Genomic DNA, 25,741 nt, shown 5'->3' with positions numbered 1-25,741 from the left:
CTCCTTTCCCATCAAGACAGGAGGAAAATCCTCCCGTTCTCATAACTCAAGGGGGTAATTCTCCCGTTCTTATGGTACCCCCTCCAAGTAGTCTGGTCACTTCCTTTGATTGGAATCAAATGGTAGGATTTCGTCTTCCTTCTTATGTGCCCTTCCAGATCATAGTACAAGTTTGTAATATGATTGTAGCTGGCACTATTATATATGAAGGTGCATCTATGAGTATACTTTCCTCCACTGCTTGGAAAGCACTCAGTTTGCTGTCGCTTGTGCCTGTTACCCAGAATTTGTTGGCTTTTAACAGAGGAACCAGTCAACCATTAGGGATCCTTCATCAGTTGCCTATTACATTGGGAGGAAAAATCATTTATTTGAATGTGATGGTAGTCCTAGGCCCTTTAGATTATAATTTACTTCTTGGGCATGACTATCTTTATGACATGGGAGCTATTTTTTCAACACTCTTTCGAGTGATTTGTTTCCGGCATGAAGGAAAAATTATCACCGTTGATCAACTTTCATTTCCTGGTCCAAATATGGCTTCTAGTCAACCATCTTCCCTAAATGGTCCTTTTGTACCAATGGTATCATCCCCACCACGGGTTAATTATGTGGTAACCCATTCCATGCCTACATCAACTGGCGATCAATTTAGTGATGTTGTACATTATGTACTAGGGGCATTGGAACCAAATCTCTCTAATGGGTTCCTTTCTACGGATCCCTTCTAGAGCATTGTTCTCCCATCTAATGAGAACCTCTTGGGAGTCATGACCTCTTATGAGTCATGATCAAGGAATATGAGCATAGTTCCTTGTCTTGTGTCAAGCTCATTAAAAAATGAAACAAGGAGAATGAGGATAGTTCCCTGTCTTGTGTCAACCTCGTTAATAAATGAAACCAAGGATGTGAGGATAGTTCTTTGTCTTGTGTCAACCTCGTTAAAAAATGAAACCAAGGATATGAGGATAGTTCCTAGTCTTGTGTCAACCTTGTTAAAAAAATGAAACAAAGGATATGAGAATAGTTCTTTTATTGTGTCAACCTCTTTAAAAAATGAAACAACTCCCATGAGGATAGTTCTTTTACTGTGTCAACCTCATTAAAAAATGAAACAGGCAAATGAGGATAGTTCTTTTACTATGTCAACCTCGTTAAAAAATGAAACAGGCCAATGAGGACAATTCCTTGTCTTGTGTCAACCTGTTATGGAATCAGCTCACAAAAAGATAGAAAAGATAGATCAACGCCTTAGAATTCAGCCTCTTTGAGGGGGCAACCTCCTTTACATTACATAAATGAACAATTCTTGGATGATACAAATGAAAAGACCTCCTTTCTATATATAGGAGTCCAAGGGGTCATAACATAATCAGAGTCGACATAACAATAATAATGTAAGGGCACAATAATAACAATAGTGGGCTTCTATGGGGCACAATAGTAACAATATGGGCACTACATGGGTAAATCAATATAATAAGTGGGTTGTACTAATAACAATAAGGGGTTACACTAGTAGTATAGGGGCCTAACACAACCTTGTTAAAAAATCAAACCAAGGATATGAGGATAGTTCCTTGTCTTGTGTCAACCTCATTAAAAAATGAAACCAAGGATATGAGAATAGTTCCTTGTCTTGTGTCAAGCTCATTAAAAAATGAAACAAGGAATCTTAGTAGAGTTCCTTGGCTTGTGTCAAGCTCATTAAAAAATGAAACAAGGTCCCTTGGAGCAAAGTTCCAATTTGAGTCTTTGATTAGATCTCATAAAATCCCAGTCGAGTCTTTCACTTGATCTCGTAAACGAACCTTCATTCCATCCACCTGATAGCCATGAGTAGTCTACTTAGGTGAATGTAATGAAGCTTGGGGGGCATGCACCTAGTGGTAAAGTTAAGTTTTACTGTAGGTTATGTGAAGGGAATCGCCCCATTCACCGTTGTCCCTATCTGGACGAAGCCAAAAAGTGTTGGATAATTGTCCTGCTTCACCACAGCAACTTCCATATAGATATAGGAGGCTCTCCCTTTCATCATGCTGGGGGCATGTCAACCAATCTCAAGCATAGTTTTTCTTTTTCGTTTTAAGCCTGTGTAAAAATGAAACTAAATTCAAGCATAGTTCTTCATTTCAAGCTTGTGTAAACATGAAACTGAATCCAAGCATAGTTCCCTATGGTTCAAGCTTGTGTAAAAATGAACCCATCTCCATTTTAACTCTCGTGATTGCCATTATATTAACCTTTTCCATCAGATGAGCCTTGGATTTTCTCCTTCCATCGTCACTATCTGCTTGGCCGATCATACGCTTTCACTTTGAGGAACAGCTGCAATGACTGGTCTTATTAGCCAGCCTCTTCACATAAATCAACATGTTTTGAGAAGTTCCAACATCACCGAAACCAGTTACACTCTTAGACACCACTCGTTCCTCAAAGTGGAGTCCTCTTTAAGCTCGTTTTAGACTCTCTAAATATGAAAATATTGTCGAGCGCTTGTCCTTTCCAACTCGTTAATGGATTGGAAGCGACATCTCTCTTGTATTATTTTACGCTTTTTCGGGCTTGAGAGATTAATTTATGAAAAATAACTTGTGGAGTTTTATTTTTGTACCTTTTCAAACTCTCTAAACATGAAAAGGATCGAGTTATCTTTGTCGTTAAACTTGTTAAAACATCAAATAGTGACAAACTTGTCCATCTAGACAAGACCGAGTTTCACCTTCGCGAGACTCGTTAAAACATCAAATAGCAATGGGTTCACCTGAAGGGTTGAATTATACAACAAGCATATGTTATGCTCCTCAAGCTTGATAAAAAATAAAGAGGTATCGATCAGCAATGGCTGGGGAAAATGTGAAAAATGGGAAACCACTTTATGGTAGCAGATCGCTCTTGAACATGAAACTTTCACTTTATCTCCGTGACTATTTGGGTTGGGTTATCTTCTTGAGGGTTATCATACCTATGGTCTGTCACACCATCCATCACTTTTATTTTGGGTTAATGCTGCCAATTCATTAAGACTATTTGGGTTGGGTTATTTCCTTGATGGTTATCATACCTATGGACTATCACACCGTCCATTACTTTGGTTTTGGGTCAATGTTGCCAATTCATGCAGTGTCACCGATATGTTCAAAGGAAGTCATCCTTTGTAATACCATAAACCTTCATTTTCAAGACCGCCATTCCTGAACCTTGTGTCGTTAGTCAAATTCCATCTCCAAAATCATTACACTCGTTTCGTGTCGTTGACGCGGGATACATCAAGGCCCTCCTGCAACGAGTCGCTTCTTGTCGACATCAGCACATTATCTAAGAAGTTGACTTAGAAACACCCTTCCAATACCTTGAGGCTTGCATGCATCAATGGCATGTTTCTCACTTCCAGCGATAGGTTAACATCAATGGCCTTCGACCAAAAGAATTTGTATGGTGTTCGACATCAAATTATCCATTCACACCATGTAGAATGTACTGTAGTACCTTGAGGATCATTATCATTATCGGTGATTTCTCTCGCATCTTTTAACAACTTACATCATTGGCTGGTAACCAGATGATTTCTTCCCATGTTCGACTTCAGATCACATATTCACATGGTTAGACTTGTACTTGAGCAAATGATTGAACGAGATAGAAGACCCTGGATCTAGTTTCATCCATCCAGGCTGCGATTTCAAGAGTACAAAATCATATGTACAATTGCTTTACATTGATAGTCATTCCAATCATGGGTCTATATCTGTAGACGACTATTTATGTACATGTAATGAAAGTTTATAAGCTGAGCATGGGTATGCCTTCCCTCAATGATTCATGTAAAAATAAAAAATCATGATATATGTATTCTAATTGATGCAGGTCACCTTCCACTTTGATACCTCCTCATCTGATGTAGGAGCATCTGACACTCTTAATTAAACGAGGAATCCAAATCGGAGCAAGGAGGACATGGACCATCGGAGCAAAACAAGGGACAAATTCTATTTAAAACAGAGTAAATGATGGAATGGATAAAAGTCTCTAGAAGACTTGATTTAATGTAATCTACCATATATATCCATATAGCGAGCTGTAGAGAGAATTAAGGGATTTGTTGAGTGATTGTGGGAGGAAATCATGCATCTTAAATGATCCACGACTGTTGTAATCTCTTATAAAAAGAGAGTCTGTGTAGGGGAGAGACAGAGAGTAAGATAGAGGGTAACAAATAGAATTTGTGTAAGCCGAGAGTAATCAAAATGTAGTCGAGAGGGAACTTGTTTCTAAGGCTGAAATTCCTTAGCCTGTATTCAATATTGTATAATGAATAGATTACGTGTTCTGTGGATTTCCGCGTCTCTATGTATTATGCCCTTTTCAGTTCTGTTGCATGTATATATGTGTTGATGGCTTAAATTCCGCTTGTAAGTGTGTTGATCAACCATTGATCACCGTAAGATAGATGGCGATCCAAGGTTAAGCGAGTTACTATTGTATGGTGTGTCGTGAGAACAGAGTATGGCAGAGGAACTTTGTTTTGATGTAGATTCCATCAAAAGCAAGCGAAATCAAGTCAAGGACGAAACAGATGGAGAGTGCACAGGATCCGTTGGATCTCATAGATCAATGGTCATTGCATGGTGGAAGAGCGCGGAAGTTAATTCGCAAGGAAAGTGGTTTCGCAACAGAAAGTGGTATTTCAGGTGAGGTCTAAATGGTAAGTGGTATTGAAGGGTGAGCACCCGATTCCACTTATCGAGTGACACATAGCAGTGAGGAGGAGAGAGGAAACCGCTTTATCGGGCGGTTAATCCCCGTGCTTGTTGTCTACTCGAAATCAATCTCAACCATCAGATCAAAAGGAGGTGATCAACGGTGGAGGATTACCATGCAATTTGTTTGATCGGCGATCGGAGAATGGAAAGTGCAGCGGAAAGGGATGGACCAAGAGATGGACTCGATGATTTATGAATGCAGGTTTATAATATTTGAAGTCTGGCTTATGTGTTCAGGCGCGTTGTGCCTGTGTTTCCCGTGTTATTCTGATATGTTATGGTCCCGAGTTTAAAGGCTTAAGTCCTCAAATAAATGTTTATGATAGGTTTGTGGCCCATAACCCACAGGCCTCAGGATCAAAAGATTGATATGAAAGGGATTTTGCCTTACCCCAAAATCGCCTTTCATCATTTGGTATCAAAGCTGAGAAAGGTTAAGGGAAAGTTTTCCTGCGAGAAGGAGGAAGATTTTGCAAGCAGAAGGAGAAGAGGTACAGTTGTTGAAGTATGGTGAGTTTATGTCCTTTACTGTCATGCAGATAGCGGCAGCTGAAGGTGAGAAGACTTGCAGCAACCTAGAGAAAGTAGTGCTCAATTGGTTCTAGAGGAGAGAACCAGAAGGATGCCAAAAGACTAAAGCTCAGAGGAGAAATCTTGGTGAGGTATCGTGTAGTAGAGAAGACTGTTACTGAGAGGTTGGTTGCATCTCACAAAATATCATGAAGGCAGTTCCACTAAGAAGTGGACAGAATTGCTAAGGGATAAGGAGAAGCATATGACCAGGAGGTCATAAATTTTTGTGCCTTGGGAGTCTGATGCAGGAGCGTCCGACACTCTTAATTAAATGAGGAATCCAAAGCAGAGCAAGGAGGACGTGGACCATCGGAGCAAGGAGGACGTGGACCATCAGAGAAAAACAGGGGACAAATTCTGTTTAAAACAAAGTAAATGATGGAATGGATAAAAGTCTCGAGAAGACTTGATTTAATGTAATCTGCCATATATATCCATATAGCGAGTTGTAGAGAGAATTAAGGGATTTGTTGAGTGATTATGGGAGGAAATTGTGCATCTTAAATGATCCACGACTGTTGTAATCTCTTATAAAAAGAGATTTTTTGTAGGGGAGAGACAGAGAGTAAGATAGAGGGTAACAAATAAAATTTGTGTAAGCCGAGAGTAATCAAAATGTAGTCGAGAGGGAACTTGTTTCTAAGGCTGAAATGCCTTAGCCTATATTTAGTATTGTATAATGAATAGATTACATGTTCTGTGGATTTCCACGTGTCTGTGTATTATGTCCTTTTCAGTTCTGTTGTATGTATATATGCGTTGATGGCTTAAATTCCGTTTTTAAGTGTGTTGATCGACCATCGATCACTGTAGGATCGATGGCGATCCAAGGTTAAGCGAGTTATTGTTGTATGGTGTGTTGTGAGAACAGAGTATGGCAGATGAACTGTGTTTTAATGCAGATTCCATCAAAAGCAAGCGAAATCAAGTCAAGGACGAAACAGACGGAGAGTGCACAGGATCCGTTGGATCTCATCGATCAACGGTCATCGCATGGTGAAAGAGCACGGAAGTTAATTTGCGAGGAAAGTGGTTTCGCAACAGAAAGTGGTATTTTGGGCGATGTCTAAATGGTAAGTGGTATTGAAGGGTGAGCACCCAATTCCACTTATCAAATGACACATAGCAGCAAGAAGGAGAGAGGAAACCGCTTTATTAGGCGGTTAATCCCCATGCTTATTGTCTACCCAAAATCAATGTCAACCGTCGGATCAAAAGGAGGTGATCAATGGTGGAGGATTGTCGTGCAATTTGTTTGATCGGTGATCGAAGAATGGAAATCGCAGCAGAAAGGGATGGACCAAGAGATGGACCCGATGATTTATGAATGCGAGTTTATAATATTTGATGTTTGGCTTATGTGTTCAGGCTCGTTGTTCCTGAGTTTCCCGTGTTATTTCGATATGTTATGGTCCCAGATTTAAAGGCTGAAGTCCTCAAATAAATGCTTCTGATAGTTTTGTGGCCTATAACCCACAGGCCTCAAGATCGAAAAATTGATATGAAAGGGATTTTGCCTTACCCCAAAATTGCCTTTCATCATCATCACATCATAAAGAATTTCATTCAACATTGACATTTTTCTGACTTCATGCTTTAGGGGGCAACTGTTACATATCCGTTTGACCACATCAATCCCATCATCCAGATCAGTTTTTTAGAGCTCATCAAACCCTTATTTCAGTTGCTACATGCCCTAAACAAGTCACCCCTTTGAATGCCTCCTTCTCAAAAAGTTTCATGACTTGAAGACATCCAGAAATGGCCTCTAAAGGGACTAGCGTAGGTAGGCCCATGTAAGGGCGTGTTGCAGAGCAGTTAATTCCATGCCAGGGTGCTCTGCAGAGCACTTAGGCTTCCTTTCACCTTTGTTGGGCGAGTTTGAGTAAAATTCACATAGGGTTTAGGGAATATTCTTATATTTTAGAGTCATCTAGAAGGTTCCCTCACTTATCAACTCCTATGAGCTCGAAAATGGATGAGGAATGAGTTAAGATGCATCCTATCCACTCATCCCTTCCTCCATGGAACTAATTCTAAGTATGGAAGGCCATTCAATGCCACCATTTATGACAAAACCTCCTTCATCTCCTTATAAATTGATCACTCATCTAAGTGATCAGGGGCTGGACTATGTTGAATTGTAAGGAGATAATGTTGCTATGAGAATCGGCTTTGAAGCAAGTATTGTAATGCTACAATTTTATCATGCTTTTGACGTGATGTGGATGGGATCCAAGTTGGAGGAATGACTTTGAATCAGACACAATGGTTGTAATTCCTTCTTCTATTCAATAAAGTATTTGAACCTTTCTCCCATATGTTTTTATTGTCTTATGATGCTTATATGTGTGACATGTATCTGATTCCATTCACTTGTATTCAATAGATCTTTTGCTTTGATCGGTTCTTTGTCTTCTGTTTGTGTTTACAGGTACGTCTCAAGTGTGTTAAGTATGGGAAGAAACGATAAGATTGATGCAAAGGAGACAAGAGGAAAGCGGAACTACAAGTAGGTCTTCTCATCTTCTTTGTCTTATCTATTACTTATAGGAAAAGACTAAAATGCTTTAAACTGTTGTTCTAGATATGGCTACTTATCTAGGTAATTAGTATTTATCCGTAGATACCAAATTCTCCAAAACATATAGTCCAATGATTTCCATTCCAATGGGTGGTGATGATGTTGTATTAGGAGTCCAATGGTTACAATATTTGGGGAAATTAGATTTTAATTTTAAAAAACTTTTCTTGAAATTTTTCTGCAAAGGAAAGGAAATTTATTTAAGGGGTATCACTAGGAGACCTGGTAAGATAATCACTCTAACAGCATGACAAATATTTTGAAGAAGAAACAACAAGGTGTAATTTCACAATTATGCTACCTAAATGTTCAAACATCTAAGTCACCCATTTCTCTAAATCTCCAAAGAGTCCTTGAAAATCATTCCAAGGTATTTGAGAGTCCCAAGGGTCTCCCACCAATTTGTGATCATGATCATGTTATTGACTTGATTCCAGGAAGTGTTCCTCCAAACACCAGACCCTACAAATATCCCTATGCCTAGAAGAGTGAAATTGAACGTATTATTTCAGAAATGCTAAAGGTCGATATAATTCAACCTAGCTAGATTTCTTTCTCTGCTCCAGTAGTATTAGTGCAGAAGAAGGATGCTTCATGGAGTATGTGTCCAGATTATAGGGAGCTTAATAAGCTCACTATTAAAGATAAATTTCCCATTCCGGTTAGTGATGAATTGTTGGATAATTACATGGAGAAATTTACTTCACCAAGTTGGATCTTCATTCAAGATATCATCAAATTAGAATGAAGACTGAAGACATTCTGAAAGCAACATTCAGAACTCATGAAGGTCATTATGATTTTTTTGTCATGCCTTTTGGCCTTACTAATGCACCTTCTACATTTCAAATTTTGTTGAATTCCATTTTCAAAATCTTCCTTAGAAAATTTGTGTTATTATTTTTGATGATATACTAATCTACAACAAGTCTTGGAAGGATCATGTTCAACATGTTTTCAGGGTACTCAAACTATTAGAGGAGAAACAATTGTATGCAAAAACCTCCAAATGTTTCTTTGGGGTACATGAGGTGGAATACGTAGTCATATTGTATTTCATGAGGGTGTTAAGGTAGACCCTAAAAAAATTAAAGCCATTAAATAATGGAAAATCCCCACAACCTTAATGCATATTTGAGGATTTCTTGGGCTGAAAGGGTATTATTGTAAGTTTGTTGAGAATTATGGGAAAATAGGAGTACTTCTAACAACATTACTGAATAAATATGCATTTTCTTAGACTCCATAAGCAACTAAGACCTTTGAACATCTTAAAGATGCAATGTGTCGAGCCCTGGTCTTAGCTACACTAGACTTCACAGAAAACTTTATTGTGGAATGTGATGCATCAGGAAATGGAATTGGAGTTGTTTAATGCAAGAAGGAAGACCCATTATCTTTCAAATTCATCCAATCAAGGGAAATAATTTACACAAACCCATTTATGAGAAGGAAATGTTGGCAATTCTACATGCCCTGAAGCGATGGCAACCTTACCTAACTAGATGACACTTTATGTTAAAAATGGATCATGATAGTCTTAAATACTTCTTGGAACAAATATTCTCTTCAGAAGTAGAAAAAATGGGTTTTAAAAATGTTGGGTTATGACTTTGAAATCATCTACCAGAAAGGGAAGAAAAATGTTGTTTCAGATGTACTTTCAAGAAATGATGATGATGTGGAGGCATTTCTCTGTTTCATTTCTATTATCCAAATTGATTAGATAAATGAAGCAAGGGATGAGTGGAGGAATGACGAAGAGGTTTGAACACTCATTCAAAAGCTACAACAAGATCCTAGTGTATATAATAATTTTTTCTGGAAAATTGATTATATATGGTTCAAATATCGCTTATATCTATGTAAGAATTCCAAACTCAAACAAAATGTTCTTTTGGAATTTCACACCTCTCCTATAGGAGGGAACCTAGTGTTATTTAAAAATTACCATAGGGTCAAGAAAGAATTTTTTGGGGATGTCCTTAAATATGACATTCAGAAGTTTGTGTTTGAATGTTTGGTTTTCCAACAAAATAAAGTTGAGATAATTAAAAACCTAGGTATTTTACAACCAATAGTCATTCCAAGTTAGTGTTGGGAGGAGGTCTCAATGGATTTTATCAAAGGTCTACCCAATTCCGAAGGAAAGAGTGCCATCATGGTGGTAGTTGATAGACTTACCAAGTATGCACACTTTTTTGCATTATCTCATCCTTTCAAACCCAGTACAGTCACTACTGCATTTCTAGAAACAGTTCAAAATTTACTTGGAAACCCAAATATTATTATAAGTGACAGAGATCCCATTTTCACGAGAAGTTTTTGGACAGAATTATTTTTTTGTCTTGGTACTCAATTGGCTCATAGATCATCTTAACATCCTCAATGTAATTGGAAAATTGAGATGGTGAACAAATGTTTGGAAGGATATCTTCATTGCTTTGTATCTGATAAAAAAACACAATGGTTCAAGTGATTACCTCTGGCATAATGGTGGTATAACACTTCCTTCCATACCACAACAAAAAAGACCCCATTTGTGGTGATTTACAGATATCATCCACCGTCCATCACATCATCTCTAAGAGATAGTTCTAAGGTTCAAGTAGTGGAAGATCACATCGAGCATCAACAACAAGTTCTCCAAGTCTTAAATGATAATTTGACTCTAGCACATAATTGAATGAAGCAACAAGTAATCAACATCACAGTGAAAGAAGTTTTGACGTGGGCAATTGGGTATTTTTACGGCTACAACCATACAAACAAATGTCACTCAAGAAAGATAAGAAGGATAATAAATTATTACCCAAGTACTTTGTCCCTTATAAGGTATTGTAAAATATTGGAACTATGGCATACAAATTAGAGTTGCCCACACGTTCATGAATCACCCAGTTTTCCATGTTTCATGTTTGAAGGTCATAGGTGACAAGATTTTTGTTCAAACTATATTGCTAGAACTTGATGAGAAAGGAAAAGTCATATAGGAACCTAAAGAAATCACAAAAACAAGAATCTAACAGCTACCTAATTGATCAATTTCAGAGTATCTCATTAAGTGAAAGAACTTACCCGCTTAAGATTCCACATGGGAGGATGAACATTTTATACAGAGCATCCAAAACTACCCAAGTGTTGAGGACAACACTTTTTTGAAGGAGGGGCATGTCAGGTTCCTATAATACTAGTGTAGCCCCATATTGTCATTAGGGGAATTTGGAGGTCTAAAATGGACCTCCTAAGAAAAATGTACAACCAAAATAAACTTTATAAGAACCAATAGGATTCAAAATGATGATGTCAACCTTGGGGGGTGATTCACCATTTTTGGAGTAAAATGTACAAAGATTAAAAATAATAAAATAATAAAACTTGTTTTTCAACTCATATTTTCAACTTATCTCCTTAAGTTTTTACTCAAATTTCGAGTGGGAGTACTCTTTGGACGCAAAATTTAATTTCACATCCAATGAGTAGCCATGTTGCATACTTTCGATGGACCTCGCTACACGAAAAATGAGAAATACATTAAAAACGTGATTGCAATCATGTTTTTCATGTATTTCTCCTTTTTCGTGTAGCAGGGTCCATCAAAAGTATGCAACATGGGTACTCCTTGGATGAGGAACCAAACTCTGCATCCAATGAGTGTTTCCGCTCAAAATTTGAGTAAACCCATAGGGAGATAAGTTGAAAATACGAGTTGAAAAAATAGTTTTATCGTTTTTCCTTCTAAAATTTGATAATATAATCTAATCTTATTTTATTATTTCCTCTATTATTTTATAATTTCCTTAGGAGGCCCATTTTAGACCTCAAAAATACACTAATGTATTGTTGTACCCCATAAAAGCTCACTACATTTATTATTGTGTCCCATAGAAGCCCACTATTGTTATTGTTTTTCCCTTACATTCTTATTGTTATGTAGGCCCTAATTATATTGTGACCCCTTAGACTGTTATACATACCAAGGAGGTCTAGTCATTTGAATCATCCAAGAATTGTTCATTTATGTGACGTAAAAGGAGGTTTCACCCTCAAAGATTTTCAAGTCGTTGATATATCTTTTCTTTTGTTTTTGTGAACTTGTTACATAACAATCTCGTTGCCAATTATATTGACAAAAAAAGCAATATATATATATATATATATATAGAGAGAGAGAGAGAGGTTATTTTAAAAAATGTACTTGCAACCACATCTAGCCACAGTGATACTCTAGCCATAAATTTGTAGCTATATCCTAGCTGTCAATGCCACCACATTATCCATCTCCAACCCCGACAATGTTGTCTTGTTATCCCCAGATTTCCTCCCTCAATCATGCTCCAACGCCACAACCATCTATATTGATCTTGCTCAAATCCTTGCCACCACCTCTTATCTGCATCCCACTATATAACAACCAATTTTTATGCCATCCATACTACCCCAGCTTCCATCCCACCGCATCTACACATTCTTGAAATTTTGCACTCCATATATTACTATATCAATCAATTTATTTGTACATCAATTTTCCTCAAAGTGAATATTGTCCCTTTGTACCTTCCCATTCAATGTCATAAATGAATTTAGTGTGTCACGTCTATACAAATTTCATTGCATATTATCAAGTATTGGCATAAGAGTAATTCTTCTTATATGAAGAGGTGTAAATAAAACAAGTGAAGGGACACGATTATTATTAATTTACTAATTTAGGTGAAAGTGCTACTCCAATTTTTGGCCAAAGGCGTCTCTATATCAACCCCGGGTGGATGTCCCAGTGTTGACTTTATATTTTTTTGCACAAGTGGACAGCGACGATGGTGTTTGAAGGAAGCATGGAGCGACGACACATCATGGAGATGAAGCGTCATGAGCCATGGATATTGGTTGAGGATCTCTGACTCCCTCGTATTCCATCGAGCGACGACACGACATGGAGGTGAAGCATCCTACATCGTGGATATTGGTTAGTGATCTCTGACTCGCTCGTATTCCATAACCCATGCCCACGGCATGGAGGTGAAGGAATTGCATGGTGGATGTTAATGAGCTCCGACTCGCTCGTATTCCAGAAACCATGCCCATGGAACTCCAGGGCTTTATCTCCGGCAAAAAGCTCCCCCTCGGCTAGTTCCAAATTTGGCTCAACACCATCTCCCCTCCCATCGATCATGCCTATTCCATCTTCAAGGAAGACCTGCACAAATACAAGGATTACGAGCCCGGCCACCATTGCCCGGATGATGAAATCCTCACACGTCAGCTCCTGCTCAGAGGCTGCGAGTCACTGGGGGTGTCACCCCACAACTTATCCAAACTATGTAGAGCCATTTCCCTTTCCAGAGAGCACCTAGAAGACCCCACCTAATTACAGGGTGGTCTGGACCGCCCACACATGCAAAAATTATGCCTGTTTGGTTGACAGAAAAAAACCACCCGGGCTCCGATGACTGCAAACACTGCTTCGATCTGGAAGGCCGAGAGAAAACTATGTGGATAAATAGCTATGGATCTGGAAGGCCGAGAGAAAACTATGTGGATAAATAGATATGGATCGAACATGGATCAATCCATTGACGAGGTCCTGAATCTGAAGAAGAAAACCATTCCAATTGGAGGCGGAAGTGGAACGTTCATCGTGAGAATGATATTGTTTTTAAGTGATAAGCCTTGTCTCTCAGACAAGAAAGGTAGCATCCAAATTTCCAGGATCATTAGAAAATCAAAATACAACCCCGCTAAGGACGAGGGCCCAGGATGGAACCTTGGTATACTAAACAACTCCCCCCTGCTTTTGATTGAAAGAGAAGGATAAACAGGCTACAGGTTATGTTACCAGTTCTCAAGAGCAGAAAAAATACCGTGCATCTTAACCAATTCGAAGAGCCCGAGTTCTCTATATGAGATTGAGCCTACTTTCCGGTAAATCCATCTTGAATAATCAATGAAACCAATGTAAATCTCCCATAAATTCAATCCCAATTGAGAATGAAGGCTCCTTTGTGCGAGTCTAAGGAGACAATCCATTAGCATTGGTTATAACCTTGAATATATCATTTTTCAAAATTGAATGGGTTGGTCAAGGGGATGTGTAATTAAATGCAAGTGATAAGCCTTGTCTTTCATATTAGAATATAGAATTGGTTAGTAGCTAATATTACTTATAAGTTTCATAGTTGGATTAATTCAATTGAATTAAAAAAAAAAAAAAAAAAAATTGTTTAATAAATAACTTAAAAGAATAATGTTTCATTGGTGTAAATGAATTTATAATTTCTTTATTTATTCATTTTTACATGCATGTTTAACCGCATGATATTGTATGATATATACAAGGTTTTTATAATTGGAGGATTGTTTTAGCTTGATTATTTCTTCTGCATGGAGGATTCACTAAAGACTTATGTGCCATTGAGAAGCTTGGTTTCAATACGTTGAAATAGGGCTAAACTAAAAAAAATTATATATATATTTTCTTGGAGAATCTTTTAGACATAACTAAGATAAAAAAGGCAATAGAGAAAATCATGTACCAACCTATAATATAGCAGCCTTTCCCTTAAAAAAAAAAGTAGTAATGCTAGATTTTCTATTTTACACACAACATTACTTAATCTGAAAATTTTATTTTCCATATAATCTTACATAAATCATCTATATACTATATAATTAGTAATTAACCTACTATATTTCTAAATTGTTACCTAAATCCTCTATAATATAATTAATAATTAATATGTTATTAATTTTCTAAAAACCATGACCTAATTTAGGAAAATGCCAATACTATAATTTTATATAGAAAATAATATACTTTTATATAGATAATATATAAAATACTTTAGGCATTTACTAAAGAAAATATAAGTACATATGAAAAAAGGGCATAAAGCAATAATATTTATGAACAAATATAAAAGCAATCCCTTATTATCTAGCATAGCAAGCAGAGTTATCAATAAACAAAATGAGCAGAAAGATAGTATTTGAATTTTTTTTTGCCGAAGGCATGTGGTGGACCTTTTGGGGGTTAAGTTTAAATTTACATATATTTGTGATACATGGTGTTAAATACAATTTCATAATACGTCTGGTCTTATTTGTTATAAAACTTTTCTATCAGAAATATTTTTATAAAGTGTCGTTTGGTATTGTTATTTTTGGATTGTACTTTATATTTATTTAAAATGATTATGTAAGAAAAAAAAACGGATTTATCTATAAGTTTATATTTTTAGAATATTTTTAAACATAATATTTATGAAGAATAAGTTGGAATATTTCTAAAATTATTGTAAGTTTGAATATTTCTAAAATTATTATTAATCTTATTTCATTTTAATTGTTAGAAATATTTTATATACTTTTGTAATTTGGCATGAAATGCAATTACAAAATTAATTTGGCATGAAATGTTTAATAATTTAAAAATTAAAGATAACTACACTATCCAAAAAAATTAGTATTTCATAACTTGATTATATATGGTTTAATATTAGGGTTTTATTTATTAGCGTTTTTAATACAAGGTTAGGAATATAAGATTTAATAATAATAATAAATATTCAATGTGTAAATAGTCAACCATGGTCAATGTTAATTAACTATATGTATACCATACCCAATGATAGTCAAAAGTGTTCACTCATAGTCATTTTTAGTCAAACATGGTCAACAATGGATAATGATGGTGAACCATTGTCCAACGTCGCATTGTGACAAAGATCATCTCAATATGAAAATCAATCATTGTCTCAACCATGGTCAAAAGTCACATTATGACAAAGATTGTCTCAATATGATAATCATGGTCAAGCATTTTCAACCATGGTCAATCATTACCTTGGTCAACCATGTTCAACCATGTTTTATAGAATCAGATATTGTCATCTATGGTAAATCATGGTCAACCATGGTCGAATGTCGCATTATGACAAAAAAAGATTGTCTTGATATGAAAATCAACCATGGTTAAGCATGGTCAGCCATGGTCCAACGTTGCATTATGACAAGGATTGTCTCAATATGAAAATCAACCATGCTCAACCATGTTTACTTTAGTGTTTATCATATTTATCTTAGGGTTTATATACCTTAGGTTTATAGTATTGGTACCTTGGGTTTATAATATTGGTACCTAGGGTTTAGTATTATTCCCTTGGGTTCATAATCCCTTGGGGTTTTAGTGTTGATTCCTTGTGTTTATTATTCCCTTGGGTTTATAATATCAATCATGGTCAACCATGGTCCAACGTCGTATTGTGACAAAGGTTATCTCAATATGAAAATCAACCATGGTCCAACGTCATATTGTGACAAAAATTGTCTCAATATGAAAATCAAACATGGCCAACCACTGTCCAATGTCGCATTGTGCCAAAGGTTGTCTCAATATGAAAATCAATCATGGTCAACCGTAGTCCAACGTCACATTGTGACAAAGATTGTGTTAGTATGAAAATTATCCGTGGTCAACCATGTACAACCATGTTTATTTTGAGGTTTATAATATTTATCTTAGGTTTTATATACCTTAGGTTTATAATATACTTTTCTCAATATAAAAATCAATCATGGTCTAATGTCGTATTGTGACAAAGACTGTCTCAATATGAAAATCAACCATGATCAATCATGGTCCAACGTCTCATTGTGACAAAGATTGTCTCGACATTACAATCAATCATGGTCAACCATGGTCAATAACAATGGTCACATTGTGATAAATATTGTCTCTAGTTCTAACGTCACGTTGTGGCAACCATGGTCTAACGCCGCATTATGACAAAGATTTTCTCAATATGAAAATCAACAATGGTCAACCATGGCCAACCATTGTCCAATGTTGCATTGTGACAATGATTGTGTCAATACAAAAATCATTTGTGGTCAACCATGTTTATTTTAGGGTTTATAATATTTATCTTAGGGTTTATATACCTTGGGTTTATAATATTTATCTCATGGGTTTAAGATCCCTTGGGTTTATAATCTCAATCACAATCAACCATGGTCAATCAGAGCCAACCATGGTCAACCGTTGTTGAATGTCGCATTGTGACAATAATTGTCTCAATATGAAAATCAACCATGGTCCAACGTCACATGGTGACAAAGATTGTCTCGGTATGAAAATCAATCATGGTCAACCATGGTCCAACGTTGCATTGTGACAAGGATTTTCTCAATATGGCAATCCACCATGGTCAATCATGGTTAACCATGTTTATTTTAGGGTTTAGAATATTTATCTTAATGTTTATATACCTTAGGTTTATAACTTTTTATCCTTTGGCTTTTAATATCAATCCCTTGGATTTATCAATCTAAGGGTTCATATTCCTAAGGTTTAATATTATTCCCTTAGGTTTATAAAATCAATCATGCTCAACCATGGGTAATCATGATTAGCAATGCTCCTACGTCCAATTGTGAAAAACATTGTCTTAATATGAAAATCAATCATTGTCTCAACCATGGTCCAATGTCGCATTATGAAAAATATTATTTCAATATCATAATCATGGCCAAGCATTGTCGAATGTCGCATTGTGACAAAGATTGCATTCATATGAAAATCAATCATAGTTAAACATGGTCAACCATTGTCCAATGTCACATTGTGACAAGGATTATCTCAATATGGAAATCAACCATGGTCAACCATGTTTATTTTAGTGTTTATAATATTTATCTTAGGGTTTATATATGTTGCATTTAAAATTTTAGTCCCTTGGGTTTAATATTGCTCCCTTGGGTTCATAATCCCTTGGGGTTTTAGTATTAATACCTTGGGTCTATTATTCCCTTGGGTTTATAATATCAATACCTTGGGTTTATAATATCAAGCATGGTCAAACATGGTCAATCGTAGCCAACCATGGTTGAATGTCACATTGTGAAAATGATTTTCTCAATATGAAAATGAACCACAGTCAACTGTGGTCCAACATGGCACTGTGACAAGATTGTCTCGATATGAAAATAAATCTTGGTCAACCATGGTCCAACGTTGCATTGTGACAAGAATTTTCTCAATATGGAAATCCACCATGGTCAACCATGTTTATTTTAGGGTTTAAAATATTTAACGTAGTGTTTATATACCTTATGTTTATAATTTTTTATCCCTTGGGTTTTTTAATCTGATGGTTCATATTCCTAGGGTTTAATGTTATTCCCTTAGGTTTATAACCCCTTGGGTTTTTAGTATTAATCCCTAGGGTTTATTATTCCCTTGGGTTATAATATCGATCATGGCCAACCATGTTTTATAAATTCAATCATGGTCAACCATCATCAACCATATTTTATAAAATCAATCATGGTCAATCATGATTAAGCATGGCTAGCGATGCTCTTATGTCACATTGTGACAAATATTGTCTCAATATGAAAATCAATCGTTGTCCCATCCATGGTCCAATGTCGTATTATGAAAAATATTGTTTCAATATGATAATCACGATCAAGCATGGTCGAATGTCCCATTCTAACAAATATTCTCTTGATATGAAAATCAAGCATGGTTAAGCAAGGTCAACCATGGTCGAATGTTGCATTGTGAAAAATATTCTCTTCATATGAAAATCAAGCAAGGTTAAGCATGGTTAAGCATGGTCCAACATCACATTGTGACAAGGATTGTCTCAATATGGAAATCAACCATGGTCAAACATGTTCAACCATGTTTATTTTAGTGTTTATAATATTTATCTTAGGGTTTATATACGTTTCACTTAAAATATTAGTCCCTTGGGTTTAATATTATTCCCTTGGGTTCGTAATCCCTTGGGTTTTAGTATTAATACCTTGGGTTTATAATATCAATCATGGTCAACCAAGGTCAATCATATCCAACCATGGTCAACCATGATTGAATGTTGCATTGTGAAAATGATTGTCTCAATATGAAAATCAACCATGGTCAATTGTGGTCCAACATCGCATTGTGACAAGATTGTCTCGATATGAAAATCAACCTTGGTCAAGCATTGTCAACCATGGTCCAGCTTTGCATTATGACAAGGATTGTCTTAATATGAAAATAAACCATGGTTAACCATGTTTATTTTAGGGTTTATAATATTTATCCTAGGGTTTATATAGCTTGGGTTTATAATAGTTATCCCTTAGGTTTATTATTCCCTAGGGTTTATAATTTCTATCCCTTGGGTTTATTAATCTAAGGGTTCATATTCCTAGGGTTTAATATTATTCCCTTAGGTTTTTAATCCATTGGGTTTTTAGTATTAATCCCTAGGGTTTATTATTCCCTTGGGTTTATAATATTGATCCCTAGGGTTTATTATTCCTTTGGGTTTGTAATATTGATCATGGTCAACCATGGTCAACCATTTTTTATAAACTCAATCATGGTCAACCATGGTCCAACATCGTATTGTGACAAAGGTTGCCTCAATATCAAAATCAACCATGGTCCAACATCGTATTGTGACAAAGGTTGCCTCAATATGAAAATCAACCATGGTCAACCATGTCCAACCATTGTCCAACGTCGTAATGTGCCAAAGCTTGTGTCAATATGAAAACCAGTCATGGTCAACCATTCTCCAGCGTCACATTGTGACAAAGATTGTGTCAATATGAAAATTATTTGTGGTCAACCATGGTCAACCATGTTTATTTTGAGTTTTATAATATTTATCTTAGGGTTTATATGCCTTGGGTTTATAATAAGCTTTTCTCAATATAAAAATCAATCATGGTCAACCATGGTCCAATGTCGCATTGTGACAAAGATTGTCTCTGTTAGGTCCCTATAATACTAGTGATTACCCCATTACTATTGTAGTTGTATCCCTTATTAATATTGTTGTGCCCCTATTGTCCCCACATTATTATTACTGTGCCCCATAGAATCCCTCTATTGTTATTTTTGTGCCTTTATATTATTATTATTAGGTCGGCTGGGTTATATTGTGACTCAGACTCCTATATATAGAAAGGAGGTTTTGTCATTTGAATCATCCAAGAATTGTTCATTTATGTAATGTAAAGGAGGTTGCCCCCTCGAAGAGGTTGAATTCTAAGGTGTTGATCTATATTTTCTATCTTTTCTTGAGCTGGTTTCATAACAATAAGTAAAAATTAGAACAAGGAAATGAACGTCTCGAGACGAAATTCAACGAGAATCTATTGGAGAAGAAAGAAGAAAATTTGCGCTTAAAAAACCTTTATCAAAGGTTATTAGAACAAATAAGAGGGTGAAAAGATGAGAATCTTGAGCATCAAAATAAAGTTGAATCAGATGTTGAAGAACTCTTACGTCTTAGAAATCATAATCAATATATACTCACTAAAATAAAGAAACTTTAAAATGATAAGAAATCATTTGAAAATAAATTAGAAGAACTTATCACAAAAGAACCATCGAAGTCTTCAAAGGTAACAACCCAAGTTGAAGAAGAAAACAAGCATTGATCCAAATAGTATCACAATTTAGAAACATTCCAATCCAAGTGAAGTAAAGATATATTTAGATGCAACAAGTTGAACAATGGGAATTTCAATCTTAAGACTCAGTAATCAAACCAGAAACAACAATACGCAATGAAGAACATATGCCAAAAATAAATCGAGAGAATGTTAAAAGGAAAGTATGTCACAAGAACTCCTTATCGACATCATAACAACAAGAGCATGTACATTAATTAGAGAGTGCATCCACTTCACTTAAAATAAAAATAATCAACAAATCTTCTGATGAATATTGGTATCAATACCATCAAGTCTTGTGATAATATTTCATCTTGTAAGGCCTATAAGTGCAACATTCTACAGAATATTGATTTGAGATGGTTAGATTATTTCATAGTATGAAAATTCTTTACCACTCAAAATTTCTTATCACCTTGTATCATCAAAGATGATAGTTTTGAGAATTAAGAAAATGAGAAGACATTACGAAACAAAAAAGGACATGAAACATTTTCATCAATAATCTTTTAAGAAAAATATTTTATAAAGTGGAAGGAAATGTTATGAACATAAATATGTATAAATAATAGTGAATAATAATTATTAATAATCATTAATAACTATGAAAAGGCATGTCTCAAAGGACATAATTATTCATGGAAGGGCACATGCCTAGGTATATAAACAAGGCCCCTCATTTATAACCAATCATATCAATTATACATTCAAACATTCATATATAAATATTATTTTTCCTATGATGAATATTCTCAAATTCCATATATTTTGAACATTCATGTGTACAAACCATGTTTGTTACATACACCAACTCATATTCATGTGAAATGTGTGTTTACCATACAATGTGCATCTTCATGCAATGGGTTTGTATCGTCATTTTGGATTTGATATGCCAAATTGACTTCAAAGATGTTATATTAGGGTTCTACAACATCATGTTTTTCATTTTTTAAGTAGTTCATGGTCATTGGAATTTCAATACATTAAAATGATGATGTTAGGTTCTTCTAAAAATCCAACGGTAAGCTTTGGGTTTTGGCATTGAAAAATAGTTGATATTCATTGTTTGGCTATGCTTTTATTACTAGTCAAAGTTGAGCCTTAACGTTTCAAAAATTGCAGCCAACAATGTTGAATGAAGTTAGAGTTTGAGAGTAAAGTATATATCATTCACCAAATTTTATTTTACCATTATTTCATCAATGGAGCCACATATAGTTACCTGGGTTTTTTTGGCTATGATTATGTATATTATACATGTTCATCAATTTTCCTTATATTAATTTTTCATTTAGAGGGTTTATGCAAAGTTTTTTTTTTTCTTTCTATTGAGTTGACAATGCACTTTGAGTTCTTGCTTGGGGTTAACATTTTATTTGAGCTCTAGGTTCTCTTCTTAAGTGTTTCTATGTGTTGTATGGATGTTAGTCTAAGACATCACACTTCCACATGGACTAAGGAGAAAGTGTATTCACTCTCCTTTTAGGGAAAATTTTGAGAAATTCTTATGAAGGGAAAAGAGGAAGAAAAGGGAAGAAAAAAGTGTAGCTAGAATAATTAGAATTTTAGGTTTGATTATGTTATTAGGTTTCTGGATTAATTATTCGAATTCAATCATATTATAGCAAGTAGGAAAGAATATTAAATTAACAAAGGATGATGTAAGATGGAGGAGAAGGAGAATAAGGGCTAAGAACAAGGATTTTTGAAGAAAGGTTTTTCAACTTAAAATTGATGAAATGTTTCCTCGAATATAGAAAAGGACTGGAAGGTAAGTTCCTTGCCTTCAAATATCAATATATAGGTTATCAAGAGTGGTGCTCATTAACTCCCTCTTGAGAAGTATGGAATTGCTTCATTTTCATGTAGGCTAGAGAAGGGGTCTAAAAAATCATAAAGGGAGGAGGCACTATGTTTAAGTTAACATCAATGAAAGGAATATCTCAATGTAGATGCATTGTGTGCTAGATAGAATACCTTGCAAATATAATACATGATGCTCTAATGGATTACTTTAGTGGTAAGAAGTTGTGTCTCCACTATTTTCTATCTTGGATAGGGAAGATATAGTTTCTACTAGTTAAAGGGAAGCTTCAAACATCACCCTTAAGCAAAGGATTTATTTTCCCTTCTTATTTGAAGCCTTTGTGATTGAGAAATAATAATAAAAGATGAAATTTGGTTTATAGAGGATTTAGACCTAGTTCTATCTCCTTAGGAAAAACATGTAAGTCAACATATATAGTAAATAAATAAAAATACCATTGTCACTACTATAATATAGGGATTTAACTTTGCATCAAATATTCCTTATCAAATATGGTTGCTACATTTCTTTTTGCATGTTTAGTTTTCTTGCATCATATTTTGTATTGATTTTTCAACATTACAAAATGTAAATGACACAAAATACATAAGAAAAAAATGATGTGAGATTACGATTTGTGTCATTATATCTTGCATTTTGGGTTTAAGTTACTTTCAAGTCACTTTTTCTTTTTATTTTGGATTTTCTTTGTTTAGAGCTTGTGGAGAATTACATTGAATATTTTGGGGAGAATTGTTTTTAGCAAATATTTCTTCAATTGGATTAAAGTTAATAATCTCCCGCTATTTTTATTTTTCTTTCTTAATATTTTCCTTTATTATGTATAAATTATTGTGTTCTCCTCTTCTTCTCTTCCTTCAAAATTTCCTTCTTCTTTTTCTCCTCCTTCTTCCTTGTTCTATATTTTCTTCTCATCCTCGTCATTTTATTTGCATCTTCGTCTTGTTCACTTGGTTCTCCTTCCTCCTCCTCTACTTCTCTTGCATCCTCTTCCCCCTCTTACCCCGCTACAATCCTCTTTCTTCTTTGTATCATCCTTCATCTTCCACTAGTTTTCTCCTCCTCATTCCTTCTCCTTCATCTTCCCCCTCCTTCCACATACTCTCGTTTTTCAAATCCTTATCCCCCTTCCTCCTCTTTTTCCTCTCTTTATACCTACTCCGCATATTCTTTTTCACCCCCTCTTCCATTTCTCTTCCCCTCCTTCATATTCTTGTTTCCCCCTAAATACTCCATGTTTTGTCCAAAATTCTCCTTCATCTTCATCTTTTTCCCCAAATCCTCCTTATTCTTACATTTCCAATTTGTCTCCCTATTCTCCTTTCTTCTTTTTATTCCTCTACTTATTCTATTGTTCTTATCCTCTTATTTTTCAACTCCTTCATATTCCTCTTCTTCAACTATCTGTCACTCTTCTTTTACCTCTCTCTCTCTCTCTCTCTCACACACACAAACACATTCATTCTTCTTCACTTTCCCTCTTCATCCTTTTTCTTTCATTTGATCCTCTCTTCCTCTTTTCCATCTTCTCTTCTCTTATCTCCCTGTGTCTCCCTAAAACTTGCACAATACCTAAGGTTATCTTTTGGCATATGGAAGAGGCAGGTTCTGAATGAAATGATGTTGGAAAATGTCATGAATATATATGTTTTTATTATGAACTATGTAATTTATCTACATTTTGAAATTGGTTATTGCAGTTATATTTTAATTATTTTACACAAAGTCTCTAATTATGTTATAAGTATGTATTTCTTGTTTTTAACCCTATAAATTTAGTTGTTGCAAAAATATTCGTAATAAAAATAGAAAATATACAAGTGCACACACAAACACATTAACACAAATAATTTACATTGGAATCCAAACTAGGAAAACCAAAAATGTTTTTCAATATATACTTTCTTTACAATGTTATAATACAATATGTATATCTCGCAACCTAAATAAATTTTCAAACCATTAACCTTGCATTAGAATACAATTGTAGTTTCTTAACCATAATTAAAAAACCATGGGTTAAAAAATCATGCACCACAAAACTGCAAAAAATGAAAAGCATGTGCCAAAAATTTCTATAAGAAAATCCAAGAGTGGTGTAGGGATTCCACTCCCCTATGACCCCTATAAAAAAGGGAGATTGGCCCCCCCACCGCCCCCCACGCAAAAATTCACATGAGAGGATAGTTTTGCAAATAATGTAACACATACCCAATAGTATCTACCTCATTATACATATGAGTATGGTTCGAGTTGAATCGAGGGTCGCAATGATTATCACATGAAAATGACAAGTAAAATTAGAAGGGGATAAAATTAGTTGTACACATTGATGACAAACAAATATATGTGAATATAAAATTACTAATAACCCATCACATATTTTATTTTGCTTGTAAGAATCAAATTGTTGTGGATGGAGATCCCTCACCCAAGCTCGGGAAGTTACGAGTTCAACTATGTTAATCCTCTTGAGGTTAAGTGTTGTGAAGAAAGGCATTGAAAATCTACCTTTATTACCATTTATTGATGATGGTAAAGTGTTAGGGGGTTTCATGTGCTCATTTCTAATAATAATAATAAAAATTATTTGCATTTCCCATGGTGTGGTGGTATACCACTTGTTACATAGAGAAAAATGGCAATTGTATATAATTCACTATGAATTTATAGATGCAATTTTCTTTATCCTATGAATTCATGTGTTAAAATATATTTATTAATTAGAATATAATTAAAATTGCTTATAAACATGATATTGAATAATATATATTTAATAAATAAATAATGAATCCCATGGGGTGTAGAACAAATGGAGGCAAGTTGTACTATTAAGGCACTCCTTGTGTTAAGATCCCAAGTTCAAAAACTTGTGAGCAAAATACAACCATGTTAATGGTTGGTATGACCCAAGCTCAATACGATGCTTGGGTGATCCAAACGACGTAGATGCCCTTGTGTCATGAATTCTTAACCGCGGGTTAATACCATAGGTCACAAACAAACTAGTAAAAAAATATTATATTTTTTAATTACTGAACACTTTTTTTTAAATAACGTTGCAATGTGATACAAAGTAAGAATTGCAACACAAACGGTGAGAAAAGGAAAAACAAATAAAAATAATGATGCAAAATGAAAAAATGACACTAATATGACACAAGGAATATTGCCAAAGTGTCATTTTGATGGGCAAAATGGGTGCAAAGTTCCATTTTGATGCATGCACTACATACAAAAGACACAAAATGGTGTGAGCATTAATGCCCCAAAATGTAGCAAATTTTGCATCAAACCTTTTGAAAAAAAGAAAAGAAAAAATATAAACAAATGCATGCAAATTTTAACACTAAGGCTTTGTATTGTAATAGTGTTAGTGTGGTTTCCCGGTCTTCCTTTGCATCTCTACAATCAATAGGTCCTGAAGTAATATCGGATAAGCTTAATATTTTTTAGCAATGGGCACTATAAACTATAAATGTAAGGGGGGAATCATAGGGATTTTAGTTCTAATAGAAATTTCTAGGGGAC

This window comes from Pinus tabuliformis, chromosome 3_2 (assembly GCF_031772625.1).
Source record: "Pinus tabuliformis cultivar Carrire ecotype Pingquan chromosome 3_2, CPIR1, whole genome shotgun sequence".
In the NCBI taxonomy this organism is placed as follows: Eukaryota; Viridiplantae; Streptophyta; class Pinopsida; order Pinales; family Pinaceae; genus Pinus; species Pinus tabuliformis.
This window is presented reverse-complemented; position numbering follows the sequence as displayed.